The 15,055-nt window shown below is 49.9% G+C and overlaps 1 long non-coding RNA gene across 1 annotated transcript; it reads right to left on the minus strand.

Annotated features, from left to right (window-relative positions):
* Positions 1 to 3,516: 3,516 nt before the first annotated feature.
* LOC105065630 (uncharacterized) lies at positions 3,517 to 7,755 on the minus strand. Its single transcript, XR_006723282.2, has 3 exons — positions 7,480 to 7,755; positions 5,450 to 5,544; positions 3,517 to 3,601 (listed from the first exon to the last, which is right to left on the minus strand). It is a non-coding gene; the product is annotated as an uncharacterized LOC105065630 (long non-coding RNA).
* Between the last annotated feature and the right edge of the window lie 7,300 nt (positions 7,756 to 15,055).

Genomic DNA, 15,055 nt, shown 5'->3' on the forward strand with positions numbered 1-15,055 from the left:
TCGACTTCTGAATTCAGACACCGATGTCACATTCCCCACAAAGCACAGCACAGAGCTTGTCACACAGTAGTCGCCTAATATGTACCCATTTAATGAACGAAAGGCCTATGTAGTCGTTTTCCCCTTTGGGAAAAAAGCTCATGGAGTGGGCCCTGTGTGTAAGCCCTGGGATGGGGACAGAGTGGTCGCCCACGGACCCAGAGGAATCCAAAACCATAATCCTGACCTGTAAAGGGTCCTTATGCAGTCTCGAGAACTAAGAGAAAGGAAAGGTTTAAACTGTTAGGTGCCACAGTGAAGAATAAGTGGGCTTGAGGGCTGTGGTGCAAAGGGCTTTGGACTCAGATGGACCAGCGCTGAGAGGCTCTGAACAGCACCCAGTCCACAGAAGACACTCCAGAAAATCGTGGTAACACCTTGTTATATAGGTCTCAGGAAGGAATTCTCTAGGGTTGTGAACAAACACTTTGAACCTTGTACAATACCACTGCAATTTTTAAATAAACTACGTGTGTGTGTTTTCACATTTTCTCAGATTTCTTCCTCTAAGTGTAATGTGGTAGTCAGCTACCATGTACTGAGAGCTTTCTGTTTGCCCATCTCTGTTACAAACACCACCTAACCTAATCCTCACAATGAATTTACAAGTCAGGCACAGCTGTGGTTTCCCTTCTGCAGATGAGGAAGGTCAGGCTCAGAGAGTCAGTTGCGCTAAGTCAACACAGCTGGCCAGGAGAGGGTACAGCTGAGGCTGTTCTCGGCCTCCCCGTGCTGGGTAGCTCAGGAGTTCCGTTTATTGTTATGAGAAGCTGCCGATCTGATTTTCAGGAAAATCCATTGTGAAAAGCAGGTTCCATTTATGATGACCATATCTGGTAAAGGGCAGACAGAATGAAATGGTGAGCTTCGGTAAGTCCCAACCCCATGTCGGGTAGGTGTTGACAAGGGGACATTGATTCAGGAAAAGTTGTCTTTTCCCAACTACACTCAGCACAAACTGCTTGAGCAAAAGGAGAAAGTAGTGTTTCAGCTGCAGCCTCAGATACTTGCCTTTCATTTGTAAATGTTCAGAACACAAAGGTGCCGGTCCTAACGGAGCCCCCACCGCTGCCCACTCCCGGAGAGTCTCTTTCCAGAGGGAAGGAGGAAGAGCTTGCTCCCCCAACAGCCTGTTCTTTAGTTTGGCAACTTCCTAACTCAAGACTTTGTGCTCTGAGGAATTAGGTGTACAATTCCTCCAAATTAATGTTTTTTGGCCCTGCAGCAATACTGAAAGTGAGTATGGTATGGCAGAATCACAGAAGCAGATCACAATAGCATATGTTCCCTGGGGTTACAGCCATTTAAAATATGATAGATGCACAGCAAAAAAACTTCAGGAGAACACCACAACATACTGAAATGGTAAGTAGAGTAGTTGGAGAATTTTTTCCCCCTCTAGTTTCTAAAGATGCTGAGTTTAAATGACCTTTCTATAAAAACACTTCTAAGAAAACAAATTTTCCTTTTTTTCCATAATGATTAAAATTAGTTCATTTTCCTCATTTAGAAACCACCAGCCATCAACAGTGCCATCTGATAGACTGGTCAGGAAGGTCTTTCTTCCTTTCTTCCTTTCTTCCTTCCTCCCTCCCTCCCTCTTTTCTTTTCCTTCCTTCCTTCCTTCCCTTCTTTCTTTCTCTCTCTCTCTCTCTCTCTTTCTCTCTCTCTCTCTCTTTCTTTCTTTCTTTCTTTCTTTCTTTCTTTCTTTCTTTCTTTCTTTCTTTCTTTCTTTCTCTTTCTCTCTCTCTCTCTCTCTCTCTCTCTCTCTCTCTCTCTCTCTCTCTCTCTCTTTTGTTCCTTTCTCCTCTTGAAATCCTTAGATAAAAAATGAGAGAAAGGACCAGGGTATACAGAGGCCAGGCATGGGCAGCCTTTCAAATAGTTCATAAGGAAGAGAGAGCAAAGGAAATGCTTAACATGCCTGAAGCAACTTGGGGGCCCAAATCTGCAAGCTGGGTTTAAAACTGTTTCTCAAATTAAATGTGATACTTATTGAGGGTTGAAAGTTCAAACGGTAAAGAAGGTGTAAAGGGAAAAGCAAAAAGTGCCCTCCTTGGCCCCCAAGCACCTCTGTCCCAGAAGTAACCCCAGTTACGACTTTTCAGATGTGTCCATGCAAATCCAAGCCTGTTATAGACAGAATAAGTTCTTCCTTTTTTTTTTTTTTTTAAACAAAACACAAATGCTACCACATTAAACATACTATTCCTATAGCCTATGTGTTCAGGTAACAGTGTACCTTGATCATCCTTTTAGCATTAGTGTGAATTCTTTCAATAGTATTTCCTCGAATAGATATAATATATTGAAGCAGTCCTCTTATTATTGGACATGTATTATAGTTTCTGGCTTTTTAACTACTGCAAACTCTGTACCCTATACATACATACATTCTGCTCTTAGCCTTCTGAGAGTGGAATTGCTCAATCAAAATGTATATCCCTTTTAAATTTGTATAGATACATACAAATCGTCATGTAAAATGGTTGAACTAGTCTATACTTCCAATACCAATGTACAAGCGCACCTTACACACCCCCAGACCTTAACCCACACTCAATACTGTCAAGCTTTAACATTTTGGCCAATCTGATAGATGAAACGTGGCATATCATGTTTAATTTTTGAACTAAATGGAAAGGAAAATACAATTTATAGAAATGTGTGGGATGCAGTGAAAATAGTGCTTAGAGATAAATTTATAACATTGAATAGATACATTAGAACAGAAAGAGCTAAAATCACTCATCTAAGCTTCCACCTTAGGAAACATAAGCATAAAACAAGCAAATCAAATCTGAAATAAGCAAAAGAAAAGAAATAATAAAAACTAGAGCAGAAATCAATGAAACAGAAGATAGGAAATTAACAGAGAAAGTCAAGGAAATCAAAAGTTGGTTCTTTGAAAAGATGAAAAAAATGGGTAAATCTCTAGTCAGGCCAATCAAGAAAAAAAGAAGACACAAATTGCTAATATCAGAAATGAAATAGGCGTCATCCTTACTGGTGCCATGGACTTTAAAAAGAATAATAAAGGAATACTATGAATGACTCTATTCCCCTAAATTTGATAACTTTGGTGAAATGGACCAATTTCTTGAAAGACACAATCACCCAAAACTCCCACAAGGAGAAATAGATAATGTGCCTATTTCTTTTAAAGTAATTGAATCAGTCATTCATAAGCTTCCAAAGTAGAAAGCACCAGGCCTAGATGGTTTCACTGGTGAATTCTACCAGACATTTAGGGAAGAAACAATACCAATCCTCTACAATTCTTCTCCAGAAAATAGAAGCAGGGGGAATACTTCCAAACTTGTTCTAGGAAGTCAGCATTACCCTAATACTAAAACCAGTGAAAGACATTTCAAGAAAGGAAAACTACAGACCAATATCTCTCATGAATACAGATGCAAAAATACTCAAAATGCTCGCCAACAGAATCCAACAATGTACCAAAATAAATTACACACCATGACTAAGAAGGATTTATTCCAAGTACGCAAGGCTGGTTCAACATTTGAAAATCAGTTAAGGTAATCCATCATATGAACAGCAGCTAAAAAAGAAAAATTACATGATCACATCAGCAGGTGCCCAAAAAAAAAAAAAAAGCATTTGACAAAACCCAACATCCATTCACAATAAAAATTCTCAGCAAACCAGGAATAAAGAGTAACTTCCTCAATTTAATAAAAACATCTACAACAAACCTACAGTTAATATCATACTTAATAGTGAAAAACTAGATGCTTTCACCCTAAGATTGGGAGCAAGGTAAGGATATCCTCTTCTCACCACTCCTATTCAACATCATACTAGAAATCCTAGCTAACGCAATAAGACAAGAAGGGGCATATGGGAACTCTGTACTTTCTGCACAATATCTTTTCTGTAAACCTAAAAAATTGTCTATTAGTAAAAATTTTTTCAGTGGCATCTCATGTTTAATTTTTTCCTTCAGTTAAAAGTAAGATTGAATTTCTTGTTTAATGGCCATATTAGTTTTTCAAAATTCTTTACATATTAAAGAAATTAGCCTTTATCATTTATGTGGAAAAAACATTTCTTTTTCGTTATTATGTGGTTTAATTTTGTTGTTGTTGTTGATTTTTTCTACCAGAATTTTAATTTATTCATAGTGATCAGACTTTCTATTTTTTAACTTTTTGGTTTTGTGTCTTGCTTGGAAAGGCTTACCCATCTAAGCTTTTTTAAAAAAAAACAAAACCCAAAACACTTTTAAAAAATTACTTTCTTTCTTCTTCCTCTTCTTTTTCTTTTTAAAAAGTGTTTACAACATTGAACCATCTGTGTTTTTTCCTGGATGGATACCCAATAGTCTCAACACTTTTTCAATAGTCTCAACAATTTTTTCAATAATTATTCAAACACTGCCTTGAAGTGCTACTTATATCATAAATAAGTTCCCACAGATATTTGGGATATATTCTGTTTAAATGAACTGCTTTTACCTATTTCAGCACCAGTACCAAACCAGTTAAGGCAATGTAGCTTTATGACAATTATATTTAACTTAATATTTGGTAGGGATATTATTCTTTCTTGATTTTTTCTCCTCAAAAAAACACAAATCTTGTAGGTATTCTAATTTCCTCAAAAAATTCTAGATATTCTAATATTGCTTGTTTTTTTCAGGTGAGCTTTAAAATTAATTTCACAACTGGAAATTGAATGTCCCCTGAGTAAACTGATTTGAGTTCAGGTTCTCAAAGTGGCTGGGGAGTCCCTTGGGGAATCAAGCCTGCTTGAGGGATAGAGGCAAAGTGTGACTTTGGAGAGGGAGGGCTGGAAGGCTGGCCAGAGTCCTCCCAGCAGAGCCTGTGAAGTGGCCACTGCCAAGAAGAAGGACCTCACTGGTAAGAGCTGGAGTGAGGAGTGGCCAGGACAAGGGAGTCCTGCTGAGGGCAGATCAAAGGCAGGCATGGAGCAACAATTCTTCACAGTTAGTTGAGTGACGAAAGTGAGAGGAGAACTGGGTGACAAGACCTTGGGCCAGCCTTCTAAAGGGCTGCCTCCCCAGCACCCAGCTGTGGCCTGAGTGGGTGAAGATGCTCGCAGAGAGGATGCCCAATAGACCCGTGAAGAACAAATAAACAAACAAATGTGTGATGGCTGATCAGGACGACAAGGGAGGAGCAGGGGCCTGGAGGGAGGACCAAAGGGCAGAGAAACTGGTGGGTGTGTGTCCCAGAACCAGGAAGCAGGGGGTTGGTCGCATGTACCTTTTGAGGCCACTGTGAGCCTCTCTGCCCTGAGAATCAAGACAACATGCTCAGGAGGGGCAGAAACAACCCCCAGAGATGTGGCTGAAAAGAATCAGTGTCCCTTCCTGCCCCTCTGTGGACCTCCCTCCTCGGCCTCCCACCCCCACTTGTCACCTTACCCAGGGCAGGTCCCAGGAGAGGTCTATGGAGAAGGTGGGAGTCTGGCCTTGGACACGCATTTCCATGAGACTGTGTTCCACGTGGTGGCTGACTCCTGTGGAAATCACAGCCGAGAACTGAGGTCAGACAGGTCTCATCTGCGCCCAGTCCTGCCACCCACCAGCTGTGTGACTTCAGCCAAGGGAGGGTCCCTCTAAATAACATACCACATGAATTAAATGCCACAGCAAATAGAAAGGGCCTGGCACGTAGCAGGTGCTCAAAAGATGTTAACTAGTGCCCACCCTCCACCAGCTTTTCCAGCTATAGCTGGAGTATGTTAGGAGCTAAATTGGTTTCTGCAGGTAACTTCCACAGCTTAGAAATGTGTTCTGAGTTCCAAATTGTTGATTTATCCAGCACCTTTGGAAATGACCCCCCCCCCGACTCCTCTTACTTGCCCCCAAAACAGTCCTGAGTCACTGACTGCATCCTGAGTGGCCTGGCCCTGGCTCCACCCAGTGAGGTCGTTGTTGAAGATTAAGGAGACAAAATCAACAGGCAGTGAGAGCCGCAAGCTGGATGGGTTGTTTAACAAGCAGGGCCCACAAAGCACTGGCTGAGGGGACATATGAGTGACATTGACCACATTTTACAGGCCAGGAAGTAAGCCTGTGGTATGAGTATTACCCTGTGCTGACACTGAGCCTTCATAATGATTCTCTCCCAGAGTCCTGACAACCCCTGAGTGTGCACTGGGGGGTGTGTGTGTGTGTGTGTGTGTCGTATTTTTGTCCTCACAGAAGGAGAACTCAAGGTGCAGAGAAATGTCTGGAAGGTGCCAGAGCCAGGAAGCAGATGCTCCATTTTGTCCCTCATGAGCTGACAGGCTGGATCACAAAGAAACATCTGAATGAACGACCCTGCTGGGACCAGCTGGAATATTCCAGGCCCACAGCCACAGTCCCACCTGGCAAGATGGTGTCCCTGAGGCTACAACAGCCAGTGCTCCTGAGGCAATCCCAAAGACCTTACCCCTTTAGACCCCAAAGTGAGAAAGTGGGTCACCCAGCTACTTCCCTGCTGCTGCTGCTGGTCTGAGTGTCACCACCCTGCCGCTGTCCCTGGGCCTGGTGAGCCTTTGCCTCCAGGACATTGGATGGTCCTGGGTGCCAGGCAAGAGGCTCTCCACTGTCTGTGTTTGGAGGATGACCAAAGCTTAAGGGAAATTTTCCCATTAGCTTTTTAAACTCTCGTCAGCCGAGCTTGGAGGATGGCAGGGATTTGCTTCTGATCCCAGGGTTGAGGTCTGGCAGGAAGCCGGCCGTGGAGGCCCAGTCCAGGAAGGCCAACTGATTCCTCATGGATCGTGGACACACCCTGTGCCTTCACTGCTGGCTCACTTCCCCCACCGCTGCCCCTGTCCCAACACACACACACACACATGCTCCTTTCCCTCCCATTCCATTTCAGACCACAGACTTCCCAGCACATCCCTGTGCTGACTCAATGGAAAAATGTGTGAAGAAATTTGAGATTTTTCTCTTCCTTCTACCTCTGCTTGCAGCAACATTGCCCCTTCTCAGCCTGCTTAGCTTCAGCCTCAAGAGGCCTTTTTCAGTAGGCCACTTTCCACGTTCCAGAACCCTGTGAGTGGGTTTTGAGGACGTGGCTGTGCCGCTGGGAGGCGCGCTGCTTCCTCTAACCCAGGACTTGAACCCCAGCCCTGGGCGGGTAGGTCGTGGGAGGGCGAGTGCCTGGTCCCCTCCCAGGCCCCAGGCCAGGCCGGGCAAGCGGGCCACCAGGGGGCGCCCGACGCCCACCTGTACCTTCCCACCGCGCCCCCTGGAGCCTCTGAGAAAGTCCAAGGGGTGCAAGGAAAGGAGGAGAGAGAGGCCAAAGGGCAGGTGGCTGGCTGGCTGGAAACAGAAAAAAGGGGGGCAAATGGGGCACCGAAGAGAAGAGGAACGTGGAGAAGGGGAGAAAGCGAATAACTGAGGAAAACTTCAGAGGGTACAGGGGAGGGAACGTGCGGACGTGGGGCACAAACCCGTGGCTGGGGCCGACGGCTCAGGGCCTGTCTACGGGCCTCCTCTCCCTCCATTTCCCAAACGGGCCCGGAAGGAGGGTCTGGGCCGGCGGGCGGCGGTGATGCCAGCCGCTGGCACCCGCCACACTTCGGCCCCCGAAGCTCCTGGCAACAGAGGACGCCGGGGCCGGGCTGGGGTCCGCGGAGCAGCCGGGAGACCCGCGCGCCCCCGCCCCCTCCAGCCCCTCGCGCGCTCCCGCCCTGCAGCCCTGGGCGCGCGTGTCCCCGCCGCCCCGCGCCCGGAAGGCCGGCCTCTCCCGGGGCCGCGTGCCCGGAACGTGACTCAGCGCTTTCTCTGAGCCGTAGCCTAGAAGAGCCCCGACCCCGCCAGCGGATCCCAGCTGGAGGGTTGGGCCTCCCTCTGCTTACGGGCAGGGGCCTGGAAACGCCAGCACACAGGCGTTGCCTCCTGGCAGGTGGATCTTTGCGGGGAGGAGGCAGGTTCAATCATTTGTTCATTAACCCCAGGCGCCGACTGAGAACGTACTCTCAGGGGGGCAAGAGGGGAGGGCCTTAAGGGGCTCGCAGCCTACGCAGGGCGCCCTGAACCCCATCTGCTGGCTGTTATTTAAATTAATTTCCTCCAGTTTTATTGAGAAGTAATTGACATACATCCCTGTATAAGTTTACGGTGCCCAGCACAGCATGATGGTTTGATTTACATATGCAGCGGACCTTTGAACAACACAGTTTGAACTTGGGGAATCGACTTAGACGTAAATTTTTTTTTCAATAAACGCGTACTAGGTGGTACACTCTAGTTCTGTCATGCAGAACTGTGGGTGGAGAGGGCCGACCGTAAAGTTATATGTGGATTTTCCCACTGTCCTAGGGGTCAGTGCCCCTAACCCCTGCTGTTCAAGGGTTTAAACCACAGTAGGTTTAGTTGTCAACCATCATCGCGTGTAGATAGAATTAAAAGAAAAAAATTTTCTTCTTGTGATGACAACTCAGGGTCTGCTCTCTCAATGACTGCTGTGTGTCAAACAGCACTGTTAACTAGCCATCAAGTTGTGTATTACATTCTTAGCACTTACTTATCTTATAACTGGAAGTTTGTACATTTTAACTACCTTCCTCCAATTCCACCCCCACCCCCTGCTTCTGATAACCAGAAATATGATCTTTTTCTACGAGTTTAGTGGTTTTTCTAAAGTCCACATGTAAGTGAGATCATACAGTTTTTGTCTTTCCTGCCGGCTAAGTTTGCAGATAAGAAGATAGTTCTCTTGGAAATATTGGGGAATTTGGGGTGCACTGCTGGCCTGTGGGATTCAGGCCACAGGAGGGACAAAGGTCTCCAGGCCTGGCCTGGGGAGAACAGTGTTCCCAGACAGCAGGGCAGATCAGGGAGACTTGGAGACACGGGTGTGTTGACTGGATTTTGAAGGGTGGAAACGGGGGACCCCAGGAAGAGGGCCTGGTCTTATGGCAACTGGGAAGTAGGGAAGGGGGCAGAGTGTCCAGAGAGGAGAGTGGCTCGAGTGGTGGGAGACTGATCTCGGGGACCACGCATTGGCTAAGGCTTGACTGCATTTGGTGGGGGGCCTCAGCGGGGTGGCCTGGGGCTGGGACATAATTGACGATAACTATAGTGGACATAGGGAGACGGCAGTGAGAGAAAATGGCATTTCTCAGGGCGATTCTAGATCCACTGGCTGGGAAGGAGGGGACATAGGGAAGTCCTGTTGAGAACAGGCTGAGTGCAAGTCTTCCGCAAAGATGCTGAGGACTGATGGATTCTGTATTTGCCGTGGGAAGCCACGAGGTCTCCCCTTCCCTGAGTTATAGCTTCCTGGAGACTGGGGATGGAGTGAGATGACCTGCCTGGGAGGGCGTCATCCCCGGTGCACGCTTGGGACCCACTTGCTCTGTGGGTTTGGTCTTCTATTGTGTGTGTGCCCACTACACCCATGGGAGGGTTCTCCTGTCTGAGATTTTTTTTTTCTGATTATTATTAAAAAAATATTTTTCCTGGTCTTTTTTGTACATATATTTATGTTAATTTTTACTTATTTATTTTAAAATATTTTCCCTCTTAATGGAGGCACTGGGGATTTAACCCAGGACCTTGTGCACGCCAAGCACATGCTCTATCCCTGAGCTATACCCCCACTACCATGTCTGAGATTTGTTGAATGAATGAATGAGCACAGAGGCCAGTGACAGGTGTATGTGGTTCTCAGTGTATGCTGCCTGCAGGGCACCATGCACAATTACATCTTCAGCAAGGGCTTTTTAATGAGGCTGGGCCGGGAGGCAAGGACTGGTGTCCCCAAGGACAGGGGGTACAGGCTGAGCTGCCTTTCCCCTGGCTCTCCACTGTCTGCCCAGCTCAGAGCACTGGAGTCTGGATCTAGCTCTGCCAGTAAGTCACTGTGAGGATTGGGGCATGCACTGCCACCCCCTCCATCTATTCCGCCATGGTCTGTTGAGCACACACCATGTGCCACTCCCAGCTCCTGGCAAGTGCCATGGAGAACCAGGCACTGCCTCTGCCTTCCTGGAGCTCCCCATCTGAGAGGAAAGGCCCACACTGCCAACGTGGTGAAATAAAGGGCACTGGAGGACCACAGTGAGTGGAGAGGTGGCAAACGGCCAGATAGGTCCCCCAGCTGATAGCGCCCAGGGGAAGCCAACCTCATCTGTGCTGACATCCTCAGAGCCATGTCCTCTCTCTGTGCGTCAGTTTCCTCTTCCGTAGGTGACAGTAGAAGTCTCCTAATATTTCCTGCAGACTAAAGGTCTATGCCTCTATAACTGATGCCAGTTCCACCTGCCCCATCCATCCCGCAGAGGCGGTAAACAGATCAGTAATGCCCTCTCCCGCCCCTCCCCACACCTGCCCCCACCCCAGGAGTCTGGGCTTGCAGAGGCCTCAGACCAACCTTGGAACCTGGGGTCTGCCAGAGGCCCAGCCATCCCAGATCTCAACCCAAAATCTTCCCCAACAAACCTTGTGATGGTGCTTAGAGGGCCTGGAGATTCTTCGGTAGGTGAGGGAAATCGTTGCAGTGTTCTCACCAGATGTGTGATGTAGTCAGAAGTGCACCTGAGAAAGGTCCCACTGGCCTCAAACCCACTCCTGTAGGGAGCCACCCAGGTGGATTTCCACCTTCATGGCCTCGCTCACCTCCTCTCCTTCTCCCTGAAATGCTTGTCCTCTCTGCATCTGGCTGAATACCCTGGCTGGCTCTTTTAAGAATCATCTCAGGGGTAGGGTAGAGCTCAGTGGCAGAGTGCATGCTTAGCATGCATGAGGTCCTGGGTTCAGTCCCCAGTACCTCCACCAAAAAAAAAAAAAAAAAAAAAAAAAAAAAAAAAAATATATATATATATATATATATATATATATATATATATATATATATATATACATACACACACATATATATATAAAATTTAGAAAAGCTCTACTACAAAAAAAGCCTTGTACAAGAATGTTCATAGCAGCTCCATTCACAGTAGCCCCAGACTGGAAGTAGCCCAGCTGTCCATCAAGTGGAGACAGGATCGGCAAATTGCTGTGGTCATCTGATGGAACACCAGTGCTCAGCCCTAAATAGGAGCAAACTACTGATGGGTGTGACAACGCAGTTAAATTTCAAAAATAATATGTTGAGTGGAAGAAGCCAAACGCAAAGTACAAACCGTACTTCACGAACGTGAAATTCTAGGCTAGGCAAAGCGGGCCTTTGGTGATAGAAACCAAATAAGCGGTTGTTGCTTGGGGAGTGGCAAGGCCGGGAGGGGTTGACTGAACTCGGCTCACACAGTGTGGCTTCTTCTCGCAGCTGAATTTCCTAGAACCCTCCTTCATTACTCAGAAGCCTCTCAGTCACCCCTCAACTGCCACGGGTGCCTCACACTCTCTGTGCCTCCAGCCTGCCTCCCTGCTTTTCCTTTCATGCTGCATTCCCCACTTAGGGGACAATAGCAGCAGCGGCCACCAGGCTCAGAGGCCGCTGAGTCATCTCCCGTGGCCGCTGAGCCCTGAGAAAACCGCTCTGCCTGATCCAGGGAGTGAAACTGGGGAGTTGCCTGGGTAAGACCACCCACGCCCCAACTCCATGGGTCAAAGGAGCTCTCTAAGACCAGGCCTCACTCATCTCTGTCCCTGCGCAAACTCAGGTCCACAGGTGCAAGGGAACGTGGACCAGGGAACCAGGTGATGACTGACCAGAGTTTCCAGCGCCTGGGACCCTGGCCTTCCTCCCCGCGAGAATGGAATGTTCTGCGGCTTCTCGCCGGCTCCTGAGTGCACTACTGTGTTAATCCAGATCTCTCCTCCCTCCTGATGCCCACTGCGCTGCCCACAAGCTGGAGCTGGAGCCGGAGTCCCCCGCGATCCTCCAGGGTATCCTGGCACAGCTCCCTCCCCCTGCCTTCTTCTTCCCTCTCCAAGCAAGAGCAAAGTGACGAAGGGCTCCACTGGGCTAGGGCAGGTTCACCCTTCCTAGCTCCTCTGAGACCCTCTTCCTCCTGCTCCCACCAGAAGGGCCCATCCTTTGCTCTCCCAATGTCCCGTCTCCCCAGCACCTGCCATCCACCCTCTCCTTGGGCTCGCCCGTTCTCTCCTTCAAGCACACGCAGGTCTCCCCATCTTAAAAAAGCTTCCCTTGGGCCTGTCTTCACCACTGCCCACCTGCTCCTTCCTCTCTCCCTGTTCTGAGCTCTGACTTTACTGCCTGCCCTCAGACCCTGGGTTCTACCCCCATCCTGTTTATGAAATGCCCCATGGGAGGTCACAGGCCCTCCTGGGCAAATTCTGGCTTCCTTCCCACGCCCACTCTGGCCTGTTGACTCTCACTGCAGGCTCCTTGGGGTGGAGCAGCCAGGAACAGGTGTGTGTGTAGGTGTGGGGGGTAGGGGGGTGGGGGGCGGGGAGAAGGGCTCCCTCCTGCCCTAACAGTGGTCCTTCTCCAAGGCTTGGTCCTTGCTCTCTGCTCTCCTCTTCTGTCTCACTTCTGGAAGAGTCCATGCATTTGGGCTGCAGCTTTTACCTTCATCAGTTTCCCCTGTCTTAGCTCTGGCTCTGTCTCCTTCTGGTTTTGAGTATCTGTTCACCAACAGACTCCACTGTTTCCGCGGCATAACCTGGGGTGACCTCCACAGGACAGGGCTAAGGCCAGTGTCGTCTCCTCCTCTCCCCCAGATGGCTCCACTCCACTTACTAATTCATACGGTTATTCATTCCCTGTGAATTCAACAAGTATCTGTTACTTCCCACTCCTTCCAACCGTCCTCCATCTCCCCCGGCGGGATTAATTTTCATTTTGTAGCCACATGTTTGGTTGTCACTCCTGCCTGTCTCTTTCTAAGTCCCTTTGCAGGTTAGCACGGGTCATCTATGTGGAGGGACCTGGGAGGCAACTGGAAACGAGGAACTGGACTGGGGGTCTGGAGGTCAAAGTTCAAGCCTAGTGCAGGGAGCCCTCCCTTCTGGGCATCAGCCTGACTCTGACCCTGACCGGCCGTGGGGCCACTCAGCTCCAGAGTTAGGAATGAAGCCACAGAGGTCGGTTTCCTCCTCTGCAAAGCGGGGGCATGGGGCCTGCTCGGTGGTCCCTGCCACATGGAGCCGGGTGTCAAGGGCCCTCCTGCCCCTCCCCGACCTGGTTTTGTTCCAAACTCTTCCTTCGTGCAGGTGCTCCTGGGCCTGAGGGTGATGGAGCCTTTGAGCCGAGCATTTGGGTCGGGGCCAGGGTGGGGATGGCCCACTCTGCATGCCCTCCCTCCCTGCGTGGAGGTAGTTGGGCCTAGCTGGCGATTTTCTTCCTGTTTGCTTGGGAGACCCTCAAGTCCCCCTCCCAATTAAAAGAACCCACATATGAAATAGGGAGCCTAGAGGGACCCAGGGAAGGTGGCTGGAGCTTGAGTCCTGGCCCTCAATGAATTCCACTTACCCTACCCTGAAACCCCACCCCTCTCTCCAAAACTGGCCTTGAACTGGTGGGCCCGAGCCCGCCGGGCCTTGTGGCACAGTGCCAGCTCTGGGCCCAGCCTCCCAGGCAGTCTCCACCAGGCCAGAGTTCATCTTTAGCCAAACAGCAGGCACTGGGGGCTCTCAGGACCCTCACAGGGTTCCCAGCCTCAGCTTAGATCCTGGGCAGCTGGGCCCCAGGACTGTCAAGTCCAGCGGCCCCAGGTCCTGGTGCACAGCAGGGCAGGACCAGCAGGGACAGCTGAGCTGGGCACAAGTCTGACCTGGTGACCTTGTAGTTGAGCACAAAACAGGTCAAAAGCCATTTGCTGACCCTGTGGATTTGGGTGGGGTCATAAAAGGCGGGGGGCTTGAATGCCGGTTTCACCACAGCAGCCCTGCCTCTTGACCCTCTGTGATCCTCACTCCCAGGACCTGGGCCCCACAGGAGTTGGGGACCAGAAGGAGCAGATGAGAATGAGGAAGGCCAGGCCTCTCCCACCTCCCTCCATCCCTTCCCTCTTGTCCTGTATCCCCTGTCCCTCCCTCCTCACCTAGCTCGCACCTGCCACGCATCAGCTGGCATTCAGGGCCCCACTCCCTCTTTTATGACCCCACCCAAACCCACAAGGTCAGCAAAGGGGCTCTTATTTGTTTCCAGAACAAGGCGGCATGACCTTTCCTCAAAGGTCCCCTGGCTGAGTGCTCCGCACCCCTGGGGGCATCAGGAAGCACCCAGGCCCAGTGACTGAGAATCCCTGAGTGGTTACTCTCTGCAGTCACATTTTGCCAAGGTGACCTGGCTGTTTTTCTGCCTTTTGTTGATCTGCTTAGCCAGCTCATTCATTCATTCATTCATTCATTCAACACTTAAGGCGCTGGGCCTCGTGTTGGATGCTGCAGTGTAGGAACGAGGCAGGTTATTTGCCCACCGGGGTCTGCCGCAGACTCGTGGGCTCCTGAGACTGAAAATTCTCAGAGGCAGGTTGTGTATGCCACTCTGCCCCTCCACCTCCCCCTGCCCACACTCACTTTAGGTCAGTTGGAGGAAACTGGGATGCCACTGGGGATGGGGACAGGGCTTGGTGCCCAGGGTGAGGCAGGAAGGGGATGTGGGGTGGCCTGGGGGCAGGGGCAGAGCCGCTGACAGACCTGTGGGTGGCTGGGCGAGGGGCGGAGGACAGTTGGCAGCCTCAGCCTCGGCTTAATTCCTGGGCACACAGCAGCGTTGGGAGGGCTACCAGCCATCCGCTGCGGCTTCAAAGGGCCCTGGGGGCTGTGGGTGGGGTGGGCTGTAGGCAGGCAGCCTGCCCTCCCCACTTCCTGGGACTCTTGCTTCCCTGGGAGCTCAGGGAGCTGCTCCCTTCAAGGGGAAAGGGGGTCTGGGGCTCGGACCCAGCTGCTGTCCTGCCCTTGGAACAGTGTCAGGGTGATGGGGCTGTGCTGGGAGCTGGAGTGGGCGGCAGCAGCGACAACTTCAGACCTGTTTTCCCTCCTCCCTGTCTCTCCCTGCCCTGCTGCTCAACCTGGTTGCCTTCTGGGGGACAGTACCCTCAGGCTGGTCCCTGCCTGCTCCTGACCACACAGGGAAGTTCAGCCCCCACATGCCAGTCA

The sequence above is a fragment of the Camelus bactrianus genome, chromosome 16, assembly GCF_048773025.1.
Source record: "Camelus bactrianus isolate YW-2024 breed Bactrian camel chromosome 16, ASM4877302v1, whole genome shotgun sequence".
NCBI classification, from domain to species: Eukaryota; Metazoa; Chordata; class Mammalia; order Artiodactyla; family Camelidae; genus Camelus; species Camelus bactrianus.